Raw genomic sequence first — 19,226 nt, forward strand, 5'->3', positions numbered from 1 at the left:
GGAAAGACCAGAGTGTAATCACATGATTGCCCAAAACGTCATGAAGTTGCTATTCCGAAGAGAAAAGGCGCCCTCTTTGAAGAACTGATCGTCCATACAGGGCAAGTGGACTACTGTAGCACAACAGATGCATCGTAACCATTATAACATGGATACACAGAATGTATTAATACTTGCCGGATCTCTATTCACTCTTGACTTCTTTATTCCCTCTCTAAACCGCTGAATGTTTTAGTGGAAATAAAATAAAAAACATAAAAGGATTTGTAAAGGGGTATTTTAAAACTGGTTGAAACTTCTCACTATTTTGCAAGCACCAAATAAGTACACCATTTTAACCATTTGTATTCATTTATTTTAAACCATCTTTAAATTAATAATAACCTAATTATAAACCACCCCTTTATAAAGAATGCAAGTATATTAATATACATTTGTTTATGGATTAATTTGTAGATATGAATAATAAAAACACATTGCACTTCTTGCCAGTTATAGGCTTACTAAATTTACTGCTTTACTGGGTCTTGCAATTTCCAAATATGGGACATATCAGCCCAGCCTTAAAAAACACCAGCCTCTATTAGCGTGTTTGAAAATAAATGTGGCCACATTGTGATCAGATTTCCCACTCCATTTAACAACATGTATCTGACCACAGCACAGACTGTATGAGTATGTGGCGTGAAGACACCAGGGGTCTGTTTCTGAATCACAGCAATATACAATTTATGTAAGTTCTCTAACAAATGACTATGTCTATGGTTATTTGATAGTTGCCCAATTATCATTTGTGTAACCTATGGTCATGTGTGTTGTCAATAACAATGAGAGACTAATATCAGAGCTCAAATTCTTCCGTTAGTGTTTTTGAACTTATTTTGTAAACTAGGAAGTCCTTCAGCTCATATGGTCGGATGAGTATCCCACTGTTTTGTGTAAATAAAAAAATGTAGGCCGGTATATTTCCTTTAACCATCATACAGGCCGGTAAATTTCCTTTAACCATCATACAGGCCGGTATATTTCCTTTAACCATCATACAGGCCGGTAAATTTCCTTTAACCATCATACAGGCCGGTAAATTTCCTTTAACCATCATACAGGCCGGTATATTTCCTTTAACCATCATACAGGCCGGTATATTTCCTTTAACCATCATACAGGCCGGTAAATTTCCTTTAACCATCATACAGGCCGGTATATTTTCTTTAACCATCATACAGGCCGGTATATTTTCTTTAACCATCATACAAGCCGGTATATTTTCTTTAACCATCATACAGGCCGGTATATTTTCTTTAACCATCATACAGGCCGGTATATTTTCTTTAACCATCATACAGGCCAGTATATTTCCTTTAACCATCATACAGGCCGGTATATTTCCTTTAACCATTATACAGGCCGGTATATTTTCTTTAACCATCATACAGGCCGGTATATTTTCTTTAACCATCATACAGGCCGGTATATTTTCTTTAACCATCATACAGGCCGGTATATTTCCTTTAACCATCATACAGGCCGGTATATTTTCTTTAACCATCATACAGGCCGGTATATTTTCTTTAACCATCATACAGGCCGGTATATTTCCTTTAACCATCATACAGGCCGGTATATTTTCTTTAACCATCATACAGGCCGGTATATTTTCTTTAACCATCATACAGGCCGGTATATTTCCTTTAACCATCATACAGGCCGGTATATTTTCTTTAACCATCATACAGGCCGGTATATTTTCTTTAACCATCATACAGGCCGGTATATTTTCTTTAACCATCATACAGGCCGGTATATTTCCTTTAACCATCATACAGGCCGGTATATTTTCTTTAACCATCATACAGGCCGGTATATTTTCTTTAACCATCATACAGGCCGGTATATTTCCTTTAACCATCATACAGGCCGGTATATTTTCTTTAACCATCATACAGGCCGGTATATTTTCTTTAACCATCATACAGGCCGGTATATTTTCTTTAACCATCATACAGGCCGGTATATTTTCTTTAACCATCATACAGGCCGGTATATTTCCTTTAACCATCATACAGGCCGGTATATTTTCTTTAACCATCATACAGGCCGGTATATTTCCTTTAACCATCATACAGGCCGGTATATTTCCTTTAACCATCATACAGGCCGGTATATTTCCTTTAACCATCATACAGGCCGGTATATTTCCTTTAACCATCATACAGGCCGGTATATTTCCTTTAACCATCATACAGGCCGGTATATTTCCTTTAACCATCATACAGGCCGGTATATTTCCTTTAACCATCCCATCATCGTCACTATTGCACCATGGTGTGAGTAGTTCATCTCCAAAGGCCTAAAAGACGTCAACCTTCAAATCTACAGGTAACTGCCAAAATAAAGGAAACACCAACATAAAGCGTCTTAATAGGGCTTTGGGCCACCACAAGCCAGAATAACTTCAATGCACATTGGCATAGATTCTACGAGTTTCTGGAACTTTATTGGAGGGATGTGACACCATACTTCCATGAAAAATTACATAATTTGGTGTTTTGTTGATGGTGGTGGAACAACGCTGTCTCATGCGCCTCTCCAGAATCTCCCAAAAGTGTTCAATTGGGTCGAGACCTTGGTGACTGAGACGGCCATGTCATATGGTTTACATTGTTTTCATGCCCATCAAACTATTCAGTGACCACTAGTGCCTTATGTATGGGGGCATTGTCATCTTATGGTGGCATAGCCATGGTAGCCAAAATAATGGCCAGCCCAGCATTTTAAACATGGCCCTAAGCATGGGATGTTAACTGCTTAATTAACTCAGGAACCACACCAGTATGGAAGCCCGTGTTTTCAATAGAATTTGTATCCCTCATTTACTTAAGCTTTTCCATTATTTTGGCAGGTACCTGTACATTATGATGAGGCTCTGAAAGATGCTTACATTTCAGGTGGAAACCCCTTCAACATTTCCAACAGAATTGTGCAAATAGCAGATACATTTTCATCCACCAAAAAGTTGGATATGTGTACTATACATACAAGGTTAAATGTGAAAATGTGATTATTTGATTCAACTTCGCATTAAGAAGCATAAAACCCATATACTTACATTGTAAACTGTTACAATGTGTACCTACACTGTAATTACACATGTAACTGTATAGGTTTTAGGCCACTTCATGCATGAAATATGACCACTGAAAGACAGCAAGGAGTTCACAAAATGCAGCTTCCGTGGCTAAGGTGTGGTTCAAATGTTTTACTATAGAGCATTGCTGTGTGGAATTCCTGTGTGTCTGCATTGACCCCCCTGTTCCTTTAATGGACGTTTCCCTCATAATACAGGGCAATTCTCTGTATTGTGTATGTACAAATGATTTGTGTTCAGGGTGACTGTAATAACAATAAGAAAATGTCTAAGCCCTTCAACCTGTGCCCAATTATTTCGCAGCAAAACTAATAGAATAGTTACATATGATTAACTGATAGTGAAAATTCCCAACTGAGGTGAAAAGTAGGAAAAGACTGTATGGCAATATATATATATATATATTTTATTTTTAAAATCAAATGCAATGCCCAACTCTTGCCAGTACGGGGCAGAATTTAGTTACAGTTGTATCATAACTGATGCTTCTCAGCAATCACACTGGATTCTAGGATTTGAGCAGTGGCGATTTTAGCATGTAAATCTTGATGGGGCAAACTCAACAAAAACAATTATATGCATGCCAGCAAAGCCACTACACAAGACAGCAAAACACTAAACAATACATTAATTGCACTATAACAGTAACAAACGGTGCCCACAAACTGTTAGGGCCTACATAAAGCTGTCCTAACAGCAGAACTTTCTTTTCAGCACAATGGAGTGAATCCTTACCACTGCTACACCTGGCTATCAGTGGAGCCTTGTCTGGCAACAAAACAGTTAATTCAGCCTCATTTACTGCCTTTTTAAAAAACATAGCTGATATGGCGGACTTGCTTAAACAAATGTGGTTTCTACTGACAATTGAGATGTACAAACTATGGCATAAGGGAACGATGAGCAGATAAGAGGCAATCCGTAATTTTGATTGAGACATTAATGAGCGAGCTAAGACGGACTTAGTGAATATAACTATTTGTTCAGCACTTTTGAAATGTACAGCGACAGAATTCAGATCATTGGCCGTTCTTACAGTATTCTCCTGTACACCAAGTCAGAACAGTAGGATAAATAAAGGGGGCACATAAGCAGACAATGAAATCTCTTTCAATACTCGATGATAACAATTCTCTAAAACAGGCTATAGCCTACATGTGTACCACCAAGTCAGAACAGTAGGTTAAGTTATGAGGGGGAACGGGACCAAATTATTAGGGTGAGGCACATGGGCTACTAACAGTTTACATTCATTTTGTTATTTAACCTTTATTTAACTAGGCATACACTTAGTATTACTTTCTTAGCTACAGTATACGTATCTCCCTTGCATATTACATAATTTATGCGGCAGAATACAATACATTTTTGGACTCACCTTGTGCTGTGCTCACTTGAACAGGAAGGTGGCGCGGCGGTCCTTCTTGTGGGCAAATTTTGTCACCATTCTCTGGATTTATGGTGCTTTCAAGACAACTGGGATATCGGAAAAAAACAAGTTGGAATCATGAGGTCAGGGATCTTGAAGTCGGAACTCTAGAAAGAGGCCAGAGTTCCCGACTTGGAATTCAGTGTTGGATGACCGTTCAAAACGTATTTTCCCAGTCGGCGCCCTTCCCCCCCCCCCCCCCCCCCCCCTCCCCCAGAGTTCCCAGTTGTCTTGAAATCACTGAAGTCTGAGATTTCCCAGTTCCGAGTTTTCAGTTATTTTGAAAGCGGCAGAAGTCATGCTGGATTGACAGCGTGGCCATTGTATTCAACATTCAACCTTTTCTGGCCCATTGTGTTGCATGTGAATGTTTATATTTTTAAGCTTTGAAAAGAGACCCTTAAACCCAGACTTGGACCCCCCCTCCCCTGAATAGCAGGCTAGTGATTGCTTTGCAATGCTTGCAGTTAGCCACCGATTCCTTCCAAACCCCTCATTGTTGAATGAGTTCCAAACCCCTCATTGTTTGCAATCATCAACTTGTTGTGTAATGTTTATGTCCAATGGCCGATGAGCACCGATACGTTTTATCTATAATTTCTCTTCACATGACAAGGATTTGCCAGTAGATTGTCGACATGATTCATGATGACAACTGCTTGTCTAGCTTGCTAGCTAAGATTTTGAAAGTATGATGGTGACATGATCAGTCCAATCAAAGCTACTGTAGATATAACATGATTTGATGTCATTTGATCTGTGGCAAATGTATTTAACTAGGCAAGTCAGTTAAGAACAAATTCTTATTTACAATGACGGCCTAGCCCGGATGACGCTGCGACAATTGTGTGCCACCTATGGGACTCCCAATCACAGCTGGATGTGATACAGCCTGGAATCGAACCAGGATCTGTAGTGACACCTCTAGCACTCAGATGCAGCCACTCGGGAGCCCCCGAGCACTCTAAAAATTAGGGGTTCAACAAGTGTTCTTCTAAGATCCTCAAAGTTCTTTGAAGAACCTTAGGGTTCTTGGCACTGAAAATGGCCCCCAAAAGGTTCTTCCAAGAACCCCATAGGAGGTGGGGTTCATCGAGGAACCTCCTTAGTTAGTGGGGGTTCCTGCAGAAACCTAACTGCCCAACTGAAACATTTGAATTTGAGAGGATAGCACTTAACTGAAAATGTAAAGATCTCCTCAATTTAAGGTAAGGTTTGTCCCTTGTATGATCTAAATTGATATGGTTTGATGATGATATCATCTATCTGTTCATATTTGTGCAAATCTTTCTAAAACAGAAAATGTACACAATTCAATTGATATCAATCAACAAAGAGGTAAGAATATGTATGCTAGTAGAATATGTTGAAGGCTAGCTGTATTGGGTGCAGATGACTGAACTGCTCACTTTTGTGTCTGTGTCTGCAGGTATACAGACGAGGAGGCATACAAAGGTATGTCAATTGTGGTATGTTATGCAGATCACATGTACCATTCTCCTCCACTTACCTCTTCAATGAAAATCCCATAGTCCTCTACATTATGGACAAACTATATGTATGAAAACCCTTATCAAAACAGTTTTTTTCATGAACATTTACCACAAAAACCAAGGTATGAATACTGTTGTGTGCATGTTTTGTTAATCATCTGTATAACTACTATTTTTTGGATTCACAGACTTTACCCTCCCTACATCTCTGATGAATATAACAGGAAACCTGTTCGATCACCATGCACTGCAACATTTTTCTGTCTATGGATACGGAGAACATCAACACATTAACATCAACATGACAGACGATATACCCATTGGACTTGGGGTTCTGTTGGGAATTTACCTCATATTTGGCTTTTTTCATTCTGCTTTGCCACTAAAATCATAATAAACACTGACAACTAAAATATTGTGTTATTGTTGTTATTGTTATGCATATTATTATTAGTAATAATAGGGGAGATGGGGGGTAGTTCAAAAATTAACCCCAAAAGGTTATTTGAGGATCCATTAAAAGGGGTTCTTTGAAGAACTCTTTTAAAAAGGTTATTTGAAGAACTTATAGGGGTTCCCCCACAGTTTCAATTTGAAGAACCCCTAAAGGACACTCCTGGAAGCTTTTCTTTTTTGAGTGCACCACCACAGAAAGCACTGCGCTAGGCTGAAACACCTGCATTTTGGAGCTGCCTTACTCAAAGCAAAAAAGAGACCATGTTTGTATGTGGCTTTATAAACTCAATTATTTTTTACATTGTTTGCAAACTGATATGGGACATGTATTAATGCCAAAATAACATGCAAAACAGGCAAAAATAAATACATAATTATATACACTTGTAACGTCCTGACCAGAGTTCTTATGTGTTTTGCTTGTTTAGTGTTGGTCAGGACGTGAGCTGGGTGGGAATTCTATGTTGTGTGTCTAGTTCGTCTGTTTCTGTGTTCAGCCTAATATGGTTCTCAATCAGAGACAGCTGTCAATCGTTGTTCCTGATTGAGAATCATATATAGGTGGCTTGTTTTGTGTTGGGGATTGTGGGTGGTTGTTTCCTGTCTTTGTGTTTTGTCTGCACCAGCTAGGACTGTGACGGTTAGTTTGTTTTGTCATTTTGTATAGTGTCTTGTTTTGTGTTAATTAAATCATGGAAAATTACCACGCTGCACATTGGTCCTCAGATCCTTCTCGCCTCTCCTCGTCTGAGGAGGAGGACGACTTAGACTGCCGTTACAGAACCACCCACCAAACTCGGACCAAGCAGCGTGAGTACGAGCAGTAGCGGCCCACTACACAGGAATCCTGGACATGGGAGGAAATTCTGGAGGGTAAAGGACACTGGGCTCACATTGGAGAATATCGCCGCTCTCGGGAAGAGATGGAGGCAGCTAAAGCCCAGGAGCGGTGGTATGAGGAGGCAGCACGGAAGCGTGGCTGGAAGCCCGTGAAGAAACCCCAAAAATTTCTTGGGGGGGGGGGGGGGGGGGGGGGATAAAGGGTAGTGTGGCGAAGGTAGGTAGGAAACCTGCGCCCACTTCCCATGCTTACCGTGGAGAGCGGGAGTACGGGCAGACACCGTGTTATGCGGAAGAGCGCACGGTGTCTCCTGTACGTGTGCATAGCCCGGTGCGGGTTATTCCACCTCCCCGCACTGGGCGGGCTAGATTGAGCATTGAGCCAAGTGCCATGAAGCCGGCTCAACATATCTGGCCTCCAGTACGTCTCCTCGGGCCGGTGTACATGGCACCAGCCTTACGTATGGTGTCCCCGGTTTGCCAACACAGCCCAATGCGGGTTATTCCACCTCCCCGCACTGGACGGGCTACGGGGAGCATTCAACCAGGTAAGGTTGGGCAGGCTCGGTGCTCAAGGGAGCCAGTACGCCTGCACGGTCCGGTATATCCGGCGCCACCTTCCCGCCCCAGCCCAGTACCACCAGTGCCTACACCACGCACCAGGCTTCTAGTGCGTCTCCAGAGCCCTGTTCCTCCTCCACGCACTCTCCCTGTGGTGCGTGTCTCCAGCCCAGTGCCTCCAGTTCCGGCACCACGCATCAAGCCTCCTGTGCGTCTCCAGAGCCCTGTACGCACTGTTCCTTCTCCCCGCACTCGCCCTGAGGTGCGTGCCCTCAGCCCGGTACCACCAGTGCCGGTACCACGCACCAGGCCTATAGTGCGCTTTGAGAGTCCAGTGTGCCCTGTTCCTGCTCCCCGCACTAGCCTTGAGGTGCGTGTCTCCAGTCCGGTACCACCAGTTCCGGCACCACGCACCAGGCCTACTGTGCGCCTCAGCAGGTCAGAGTCGGCCGTCTACCCAACGCCGCCTGCACTGCTCGTCTGCCCAGCGCCGTCTGAGCTGCCTGCACTGCTCGTCTGCCCAGCGCCATCTGAGCCATCCGTCTGCCCAGCGCCATCTGAGCCATCCGTCTGCCCAGCGCCATCTGAGCCATCCGTCTGCCCAGCGCCATCTGAGCCATCCGTCTGCCCAGCGCCATCTGAGCCATCCGTCTGCCCAGCGCCATCTGAGCCATCCGTCTGCCCAGCGCCATCTGAGCCATCCGCCTGCCCAGCGCCATCTGAGCCATCCGTCTGCCCAGCGCCATCTGAGCCATCCGTCTGCCCAGCGCCATCTGAGCCATCCGTCTGCCACGAGCCTTTAGAGCCGCCCGTCTGTCCCGAGCCATTAGAGCCGTCCGTCAGTCAGGAGCCGCTAGAGCCGTCCGTCAGTCAGGAGCCGCTAGAGCCGTCCGTCAGTCAGGAGCCGCCAGAGCCGCCAGCCAGTCAGGAGCCGCCAGAGCCGCCAGCCAGTCAGGAGCCGCCAGAGCCGCCAGCCAGTCAGGAGCCGCCAGAGCCGCCAGCCAGTCAGGAGCCGCCAGCCAGTCAGGAGCCGCCAGAGCCGCCAGCCAGTCAGGAGCCGCCAGAGCCGCCAGCCAGTCAGGAGCCGCCAGAGCCGCCAGCCAGTCAGGAGCCGCCAGAGCCGCCAGCCAGTCAGGAGCCGCCAGAGCCGCCAGCCAGTCAGGAGCCGCCAGAGCCGCCCTCCAGTCATGAGCTGCCCTCCAGTCATGAGCTGCCCTCCAGTCATGAGCTGCACTCCAGTCATGAGCTGCACTCCAGTCATGAGCTGCCCTCCAGTCATGAGCTGCCTTCCAGTCATGAGCTGCCCTACAGTCATGAGCTGCCCTACAGTCATGAGCTGCCCTACAGTCATGAGCTGCCCTACAGTCATGAGCTGCCACTCAGTCATGAGCTGCCACTCAGTCATGAGCTGCCACTCAGTCATGAGCTGCCACTCAGTCATGAGCTGCCACTCAGTCCGGAGCTGCCACTCAGTCCGGAGCTGCCATTCAGTCCGGAGCTGCCATTCAGTCCGGAGCTGCCTCTCTGTCCGGAGCTGCCTCTCTGTCCGGAGTTGCCCCTCTGTCTTGAGCTACCTCTCTGTCCTGAGCTACCTCTCTGTCCTGAGCTACCTCTCTGTCCTGAGCTACCTCTCTGTCCTGAGCTACCTCCTAAATCATGTGGGGGCCTTGGGGAGGATTCTTAGGCCGAGGTCGTGGGCGAGGGTCGCCACTCAAAGGACGCTAAGGAGGGGGACAAAGACAGTGGTGGAGTGGTGTCCTCGTCCTGCGCCGGAGCCGCCACCGCGGACAGATGCCCACCCAGGCCCTCCTCTTGAGTTTTAGGGGTGCGTTCGGAGTCCGCACCTCAGGAGGGGGGTACTGTAACGTCCTGACCAGAGTTCTTATGTGTTTTGCTTGTTTAATGTTGGTCAGGACGTGAGCTGGGTGGGAATTCTATGTTGTGTGTCTAGTTCGTCTGTTTCTGTGTTCAGCCTAATATGGTTCTCAATCAGAGACAGCTGTCAATCGTTGTCCCTGATTGAGAATCATATATAGGTGGCTTGTTTTGTGTCGGGATTGTGGGTGGTTGTTTCCTGTCTTTGTGTTTTGTCTGCACCAGCTAGGACTGTGACGGTTAGTTTGTTTTGTCATTTTGTATAGTGTCTTGTTTTGTGTTAATTAAATCATGGAAAATTACCACGCTGCACATTGGTCCTCAGATCCTTCTCGCCTCTCCTCGTCTGAGGAGGAGGACGACTTAGACTGCCGTTACAACACTGCTCAAAAAAATAAAGGGAACACTTAAACAACACAATGTAACTCCAAGTCAATCACACTTCTGTGAAATCAAACTGTCCACTTAGGAAGCAACACTGATTGACAATACATTTCACATGCTGTTGTGCAAATGGAATAGACAACAGGTGGAAATTATAGGCAATTAGCAAGACACCCCCAATAAAGGAGTGGTTCTGCAGGTGGTGACCACAGACCACTTCTCAGTTCCTATGCTTCCTGGCTGATGTTTTGGTCACTTTTGAATGCTGGCGGTGCTTTCACTCTAGTGGTAGCATGAGACGGAGTCTACAACCCACACAAGTGGCTCAGGTAGTGCAGCTCATCCAGGATGACACATCAATGCGAGCTGTGGCAAGAAGGTTTGCTGTGTCTGTCAGCGTAGTGTCCAGAGCATGGAGGCGCTACCAGGAGACAGGCCAGTACATCAGGAGACGTGGAGGAGGCCGTAGGAGGGCAACAACCCAGCAGCAGAACCGCTACCTCCGCCTTTGTGCAAGGAGGAGCACTGCCAGAGCCCTGCAAAATGACCTCCAGCAGGCCACAAATGTGCATGTGTCTGCTCAAACGGTCAGAAACAGACTCCATGAGGGTGGTATGAGGGCCCGACGTCCACAGGTGGGGGTTGTGCTTACAGCCCAACACCGTGCAGGACGTTTGGCATTTGCCAGAGAACACCAAGATTGGCAAATTCGCCACTGGCGCCCTGTGCTCTTCACAGATGAAAGCAGGTTCACACTGAGCACATGAGCACATGTGACAGACGTGACAGAGTCTGGAGACGCCGTGGAGAACGTTCTGCTGCCTGCAACATCCTCCAGCATGACCGGTTTGGCGGTGGGTCAGTCATGGTGTGGGGTGGCATTTCTTTGGGGGGCCGCACGTGTGCTCGCCAGAGGTAGCCTGACTGCCATTAGGTACCGAGATGAGATCCTCAGACCCCTTGTGAGACCATATGCTGGTGCGGTTGGCCCTGGGTTCCTCCTAATGCAAGACAATGCTAGACCTCATGTGGCTGGAGTGTGTCAGCAGTTCCTGCAAGAGGAAGGCATTGATGCTATGGACTGGCCCGCCCGTTCCCCAGACCTGAATCCAATTGAGCACATCTGGGACATCATGTCTCGCTCCATCCACCAACGCCACCTTGCATCACAGACTGTCCAGGAGTTGGCGGATGCTTTAGTCCAGGTCTGGGAGGAGATCCCTCAGGAGACCATCCGCCACCTCATCAGGAGCATGCCCAGGCGTTGTAGGGAGGTCATACAGGCATGTGGAGGTCACACACACTACTGAGCCTCATTTTGACTTGTTTTAAGGACATTACATCAAAGTTGGATCAGCCTGTAGTGTGGTTTTCCACTTTAATTTTGAGTGTGACTCCAAATCGAGACCTCCATGGGTTGATAAATTTGATTTCCATTGATAATTTTTGTGTGATTTTGTTGTCAGCACATTCAACTATGTAAAGAAAAAAGTATTTAATAAGAATATTTAATTCATTCAGATCTAGGATGTGTTATTTTAGTGTTCCCTTTATTTTTTTGAGCAGTGTATATATATATATATATATTTTTTTTTAGCTAAACAGGTGGGGCTCAAAATAGGTGGGGCTCTGCCCTACCTGCCCTGAATGACATGTCGCCACTGGATTTGAGTTTCAAAATAATTAATCTGGCTAAGAATAAAGATGTAATAAAATTAAACAAGGTATCTCCTTTTTTGTTTTCTACAAATTAGCATTTTAGCACAATCATACGTCTACTTCTGTTTTTGTAAAAACAACATTTCAAACTGAAGTAAGAGGTCCCCTAAGGACACAGAAGATAGCCTTAGCTAACAGGGTGGAGATTATCAACAGAACAACCAAGAGAAGCAAGGATTAAGATAATACCTAACTAACTCGCACCTGGCTAGATTACAAGAGCATTGTTCACAAGCATAAGTAGGTTCTCATTCTGCTCGTGTCCAGTCTGTTCTTAAACCTACAGACCCGCATGACTGGTGTATTTTGGTCACAGAGCCCACACAGTTATTCCACTTGTGTCTGCAGACTGCCCTCCTTTCCTTGTGTAACGTAGAAAAAAGGGACAGTCTGCTTTTCAAATTCTTGTCTTGTTTTGGTCTCTTTTCTCAAAAAGCAAGCATGTGAGAATCTGCCTGTTCTCATATACCCTCAAGGCAGCATTAGCCTCTGAAAGCTATGATAGCATGTCGTTTCTTAATTCACTCACTAAATAAACTGTAGGCTACAATAAGTCTTGTGTTTGTAATAACAAGCGATGAATAGGGCTGTATGTACTGCTGTTGCATATTTACACTTACAACAAACAGTCCCTCAAAAAGAACGTGTTGTTTGGACATGAATAAGCATAACCCACAGTGGTGTAGAGAAGGCAGCGGAGATATCAGTGTAGATAGCCAGCTCGATATCAGAGGGAACTACAACGTATATGTCTTGACTCTTGATATATTGGTAAAATGACATTAGTGATTTATCAAGTGCAGGGCCTAGCCTATATAGGGTAACTATATCCAATTTCAGTGTGAATATTCTGCTGAATAAAAACACAGAACTAGCTTATAAGCAGTCATAGCAGATCGGTTAGGTTACTTGTCCAGTTAGCAAATGATCACAAAGCTGAGATCCTTATGGACATATGGCCAAATATACAGTGCAGAGCACAACACTTTAAATTAGGTCGTTTAACGGTTCAATTAACTTACCCAATAGCAGAAGCCTGTGGGTTTGTTTGTACTCCCTCTTCTCTGCTTTCAAACTCTTGTCTATGTTCCGACTTCTCTTTATCTCAGCTTTGATCCGTGCTTTCTCCTCCACTCTGCGTTGATCCCGAAGCTCCAGGTCGGAACAATTATCCTGCTGCCCGGGCTCGCCATCTAGCCCAGCATTAGCACCCGTTCGCCCGCTGTAGGTTATTGATGAGTGCGGTCCTATAATCCTAGATCTAAAACTATGACACATCCCCATAACGAGGCGCCAGGTTATAATGAAATTAGCTAACACTGACTGAGCGTGGAAGCACCATTATAACAGTCCCGCTGTTTATTTTCACATCCCGTTAGCGGACATGGGGTCCGTGCAAGGACCAAGGTGTCCCCTTCTCGCACTTCAATGTTTTTTCTGAAAACGTAAAAGCCACTCACAGTATCTGACGAATATGAAACTGAATGACTCACAGTTTCAGTGCTTCTAGTGTGATATATTTAAGTAGATAGCTTGTTGGTTTGCCATATTTTGATATCGAAGTGCTTCCTCATCCTTCCTCTTTCCTGTTACCATTTTTAGGAGCAACAGGGGAAGGCAGAGGAAAAGCCACGCTTTTGAGTCACATGATTTGCGTCATTCATAGCCTGCCTTAGCACACCTGATTCATTCTCAAATCAATCAATCACTCTCACATAATATACATACTGTACTCTCACAGAATATACATACTGTAGGTCGGGTTATAGCTTCAAGGCTCTTTTCAGTGCCAGAGTACTTTCTGTCAATCACCGTATTCTTATCGGCAGACTCAATAGCCTTGGTTTCTCAAATGATTGCATCGCCTTGTTCACCAACTACTTCGCAGACAGAGTTCAGTGTGTCAAATCGGATGGCCTGTTGTCCGGACCTCTGGCAGTCTCTATGGGGGTACCACAGGGTTCAATTCTCAGGCCGACTCTTTTCTCTGTATATATCAATGATATCGCTCTTGCTGCTGGTGATTCTCTGATCCACCTCTACACAGACGGCACCATTCTGTATACATCTGGCCCTTCTTTGGACACTGTGTTAACTAACCTCCAAATGAGCTTCAATGCCTTACAACACTCCTTCCGTGGCCTCCAACTACTCTTAAACGCTAGTAAAACCAAATACTAGCATCACTACCCTGGACGGTTCTGACCTAGAATATGTGGACAACTACAAATACATACATTTACATTTAAGTCATTTAGCAGACGCTCTTATCCAGAGCGACTTACAAGTACATACATTCATACTTTTTTTGTACTGGCCCCCCGTGGGAATCGAACCCACAACCCTGGCGTTGCAAGCGCCATGCTCTACCAACTGAGCCACACGGGGCCAGTGTCTGGTGTCTGGCTAGACTAAACTCTCCTTCCAGACTCATATTAAACATCTCCAATCCAAAATCAAATCTAGAATCGGCTTTCTATTTTGCAACAAAGCCTCCTTCACTCACGCCACCAAACTTACCCTAGTAAAACTGACTATCCTACCGATCCTCGACTTCGGCGATGTCATCTACAAAATAGCTTCCAACACTCTACTCAGCAAACTGGATGTAGTCTATCACAGTGCCATCCGTTTTGTTACCAAAGCCCCTTATACCACCCACCACTGCGACCTGTACGCTACATATTCGTCGCCAGACCCACTGGCTCCAGGTCATCTATAAGTCTATGCTAGGTAGGGTCTCCCGGGTGGTGCAGTGGTCTAAGGCACTGTATCGCAGTGCTAGCGGTGCTCGAGCCCAGGCTCTGTTGCAGCCGGCCGTGACCGGGAGGTCCATGGAGCGTCTCACAATTGGCCCAGCGTCGTCCGGGTTAGGGAGGGTTTGGCCGGCAGGGATATCCTTGTCTCATCGCGCACTAGCGACTCCTGTGGCGGGCCCGGCGCAGTGCACGCTGACCAGGTCGCCAGGTACAGTGTTTCCTCCGACACATTGGTGCGGCTGGCTTCTGGGTTGGATGTGCGTTGTGTCAAGAAGCAGTGCGGCTAGGCTGGGTTGTATTTCGGAGGACGCATGGCTCTCGACCTTTGCCTCTCCCGAGTCTGTACGGGAGTTACAGTGATGAGACAAGACTGACTGACTACCAATTGGATACCACGAAAAAAGGGGTAAAATACATTTTAAAAGTCTATTGGTCACGATAACAGTACTGTATATCTCACTGGTCATACTTTGCTACTATGGCCTATTTATTGCCTTACGCCATTTTCTTTTTTTTCCTATTGTTATTGACTGTTATTGACTGTTGTTTATTCCTGCTTTGCTTTATCTTGGCCAGGTCGCATTTGTAAATGAGAACTTGTTCTCAACTAGCTTACCTGGTGAAATAAAATAAAAAATAATTAAATCCCCAAAGCCAACACCGCCTTTCCTTCCAGTTCTCTGCTGCCAGTGACTGGAACGAATTGCAAAAATTGCTGAAGATGGAGACTTATATTTCCCTCACTAACTTTAAACATCAGCTATCTGAGCAGCTAACCGATCGCTGCAGCTGTACATAGTCCATCTGTAAATAGCCCACCCAATCTACCTACCTCATCCCCATAAGGGGAAAAAACGGTGTATCGCTCAATATTTAGATGAAGATGGATTATATTAACACTACTGTTAACTGTTGCGTTGCTATCATGCGGTGCCTTTCCTGTTCCCAGGAAATATCACTTCTTATTTAGTGTATAGTAGTCGGACATGCGGATTTCAAAAAGCTTTAAATATAAGGTCAGGTGTCCTTTACCTTAAAAACTCACAAATATGGATATTAAAAGCGAATTTTATGCATTTTCAAAAGTTTTTTTCAGTGGACGTAGGAGTTTTTGCCATGTCCCCGGAGGTTATTCATCAACTTCTACGAGAAATATAAGCCATAAAATAATACAATATTTGAAAAAATTCTTCATTATTTTATAGTTAAATTCTCTCTCATAACTTTTTTACATGATTATTGTATTTATTATTATTTTATTTAAGATTTACTGTGTGTCCCTGATATCACTTTCCACCCTGTTAGTTTGTTGTAAATTTTCCATTTAAGAAAACAACCCTTTCCTACAATGACACCACATTCAGGAAGTGTCATAATTTATTTGGTGGGAAAACAACGGTGCAAAGGTAAATAAATATAAACACTCAGTTTTATCTATTTTACCATGTTTCATGTTGTTAGTCTGTATTTCCCACTCATACATTTACACCTTGTTAGGCAAAATTATATATACAAAAAAAATCGAAATGTTAAACTATGTTTGTTTGTTAAAATCCTGTTCAAGTGTTTACCATTATTCTAGCTCAATCTTGGTCACTCACGGAGCTATGGCTAATTTAATCTCCAAATGTCCACCTTATTAGGTTCCACCCTGTTAAGACCTTTTTTCTGAAGGAATAAAATATTATTTTATTTTCCCCCTTAAAATTAAGGTCCAAAAGGCACTACTGTGTATGTGTTATAGATTTTTCAGATTGGACCATATCGGATTAGGGATGTTTGTGATTGACTAGAATTCATCCCGCGCCAGGTGGCAGAGGAACCTCTCTAAAATTGCCAATAGATGGCAGCAAATTCTAACTGTAGCTTGGTACAGCCAGAGACAGCTTCATAATGTTTTGTATTTACTCCAACCTTAATATATACTCAAATTAAGGACATTCGTTAGATGGATAATTCCATATAATTAGTACCACAAAAAGACTTTAACTTTATTTAAAACTAATTTCTCCCACATTTTTCACCATCTGTGGTTCTCGAAACTGCGACTTCCTCAAACTTTGAAAAGTCGCACCTCCCCTTTTCAGTAGCTGTACAAAAGCTAAGAGAACGGAAGGCATCCGAAAGTTAGACGTCGATGCTTCATGAAATGGCTGGGAAAATAAAGACGTTTTACGACCTTTCAGCTAAATTGCTGTCTGGAGATTTGCTACATTTCTCCTCCCTAAAGGATAAAGTTGTGCTTATTGAAAATGTGGCGTCACTCTGAGGAACAACAACCAGGGACTACACTCAGATGAACGAGCTCCATTCGCAGTATTCCGAAAAGGGGCTCGTGGTTCTTGGGGTGCCCTGCAACCAGTTTGGCCATCAGGTAAGCATTCACTTATTTTTCTATATGAATTTCAATTTCAATATTGCAGATTATTCAGTCTTATCTTTGAAATGTGGTGGTCAAGTAGTGGTCAACTCTCAGACTGCGAGCCCAAATGTAGTGTGGCGCAGTTGTTGCAACATTGTAGATTGGTATTAACAACAATTGTTAAACTCTATGTCTGTGTAATACTTTTGGGACTCATCATTGAGACATTCTTAGTTTTTCCCCCCATGTTGTTAACATGCTTCAATTCAAATAATTTCTGAAACAGATTTATTGTTTATTGATTCTGATTCTGTATAAACAGGAGAATTGTAAGAATGATGAGATCCTGAGGTCCCTGAAGTATATCCGTCCAGGAAATGGCTTTGAGCCCAAATTTCCACTTTTTGAGAAGATGGATGTGAATGGGAAGGATGCCCACCCCTTGTTTGTGTATCTCAAGGATAAATTGCCATTCCCCTCCGATGACTCCATGGCCCTCATGAGCGACCCCAAGTTCATCATGTGGAGCCCTGTCTGCAGGAATGACATCTCCTGGAACTTTGAAAAGTTCCTGGTCAGTCCTGATGGAGATCCTTACAAGCGCTACAGCAGAAGGTTCCTGACCAGTGACATTGAGGCAGATATTAAGGAGCTACTCAATGTGAAATAAAACGTCCAGGCAGAGCTCTCACAGGGGTACAGTGGTGGTGGTGATAAGGATGTAGAGGGCCACAGGGACAACACAGAATGTCTTCACTCTCCTGTTAATCAGCAGTCACACATTTTCTTCATCACAATCACAATATCCCTTCACCAGTACCAACGGCTTTTGCTAATAGCATCTGCCTCTGTAGGAATACACCTGCTGCATTTGTTTCAATTGGCTTTGCTCTCCTGTGCAAGATACTCTTGTTTTTTTTTTTTTACTCTTTACTGAATGAAGACATTCCTTAAAACCTTTTTTTGTGAGGGGAGTTTCTGATAAAGATGTAAAGTCCTGAATCTAACAGTAGTGTATTACTCATGTATAGCAAAGACCAGTCAGTGGAAAAATAAATGTAATAAAAACATGTTTTTATTGGTTTTCATTTCTCAAATGTAATTCTACATTTGAGGAGTAATAACAGGTTGATGGTTGATATTAACATACAATCAAAGTTACGGTTTTACAACAGAGCAATGTTCTATAGATTGTTACAATCAAATAGTTTTAATATTGGTTATAAATACTATAAACTGAATTAATGGTGTATAAAAAACAGAAACTACAGTAACTTGAACCAATGAAATATGACAGCCTAGATGTCTCTTTACAAAATAAAGTAGAGATGGATACATAAAAAACTGCAAATTTGCTGCTGAATAATTCACTTCTCGGATTGTTTTATGTACTGTAAAGTGAGCCCAGATTTAATCCTAATTTCAGACAGGTTTGTCTTGAAAATCTTTCCTTAGGTTTCTGTTGATAACAACTCCTATGTCACGATGCTCTGTGTACAGATAACTGGCTGAATGAGGGCCTTGTCATTGAGTACAGAAGTCATTGTAATAAACAGAAAGATCATACTCCCTTTCCATCTGCAACACAATCTCTAACATGCAGTGGTCCTCCTCTGAACTGGACACATCTCCATTGCTGCTGCTTCTGTCCTCTACTAAGCTGTCTGAACTGTGTTCCTCTGGTGATAGAAACTCCTTGTCTACGTCCTGATTCCCACACACACGGTGCAGCTCATTCTCAAACTCCAGTTTAGCCACTAGATCCTCCAGAGTCTGGATATCTGAAGTCCCTTTGCAGGGGACACAATGCAAGCTTTGAGTGGTTGGTGTTTGCCATCTCCTTTATGTGATAGCTTTGTGTCTTTAAACTAGTACAAGGGCTGATCTTAAACATTCATTTTGTTGAACATTGAAATGTGGCAAAATGAAAAATAACCACCAGCGTGTGAACATCACAAATTGTGTTTTAATACTAATCTTTAATACTTAGTGTTTTAATACTAGTCTTTAATAATTAGTGTTTTAATACTAACCTAAAACTTCAAGTAGATCTTTAGGGAATGGAGCTTCGGATTTCCTTGACAGTGCAAAGCCCTCCCTTTTATGCCTTGACTTCTCTTGCCTTTTGAATGACAAAATTACAAATTAACTCAAAATAACATTGCTATAATATAGCCTATTGTAATTAAGTCTGTTTGCT

At 43.7% G+C, this 19,226-nt stretch overlaps 1 pseudogene; it reads left to right on the forward strand.

The window, feature by feature from the left end:
- The first annotated feature begins 16,744 nt into the window (after positions 1-16,744).
- Positions 16,745-18,097, forward strand: LOC120058714 (annotated as a pseudogene).
- Positions 18,098-19,226: the final 1,129 nt, after the last annotated feature.

This window comes from Salvelinus namaycush, chromosome 2 (assembly GCF_016432855.1).
Source record: "Salvelinus namaycush isolate Seneca chromosome 2, SaNama_1.0, whole genome shotgun sequence".
Lineage (NCBI taxonomy): Eukaryota > Metazoa > Chordata > Actinopteri > Salmoniformes > Salmonidae > Salvelinus > Salvelinus namaycush.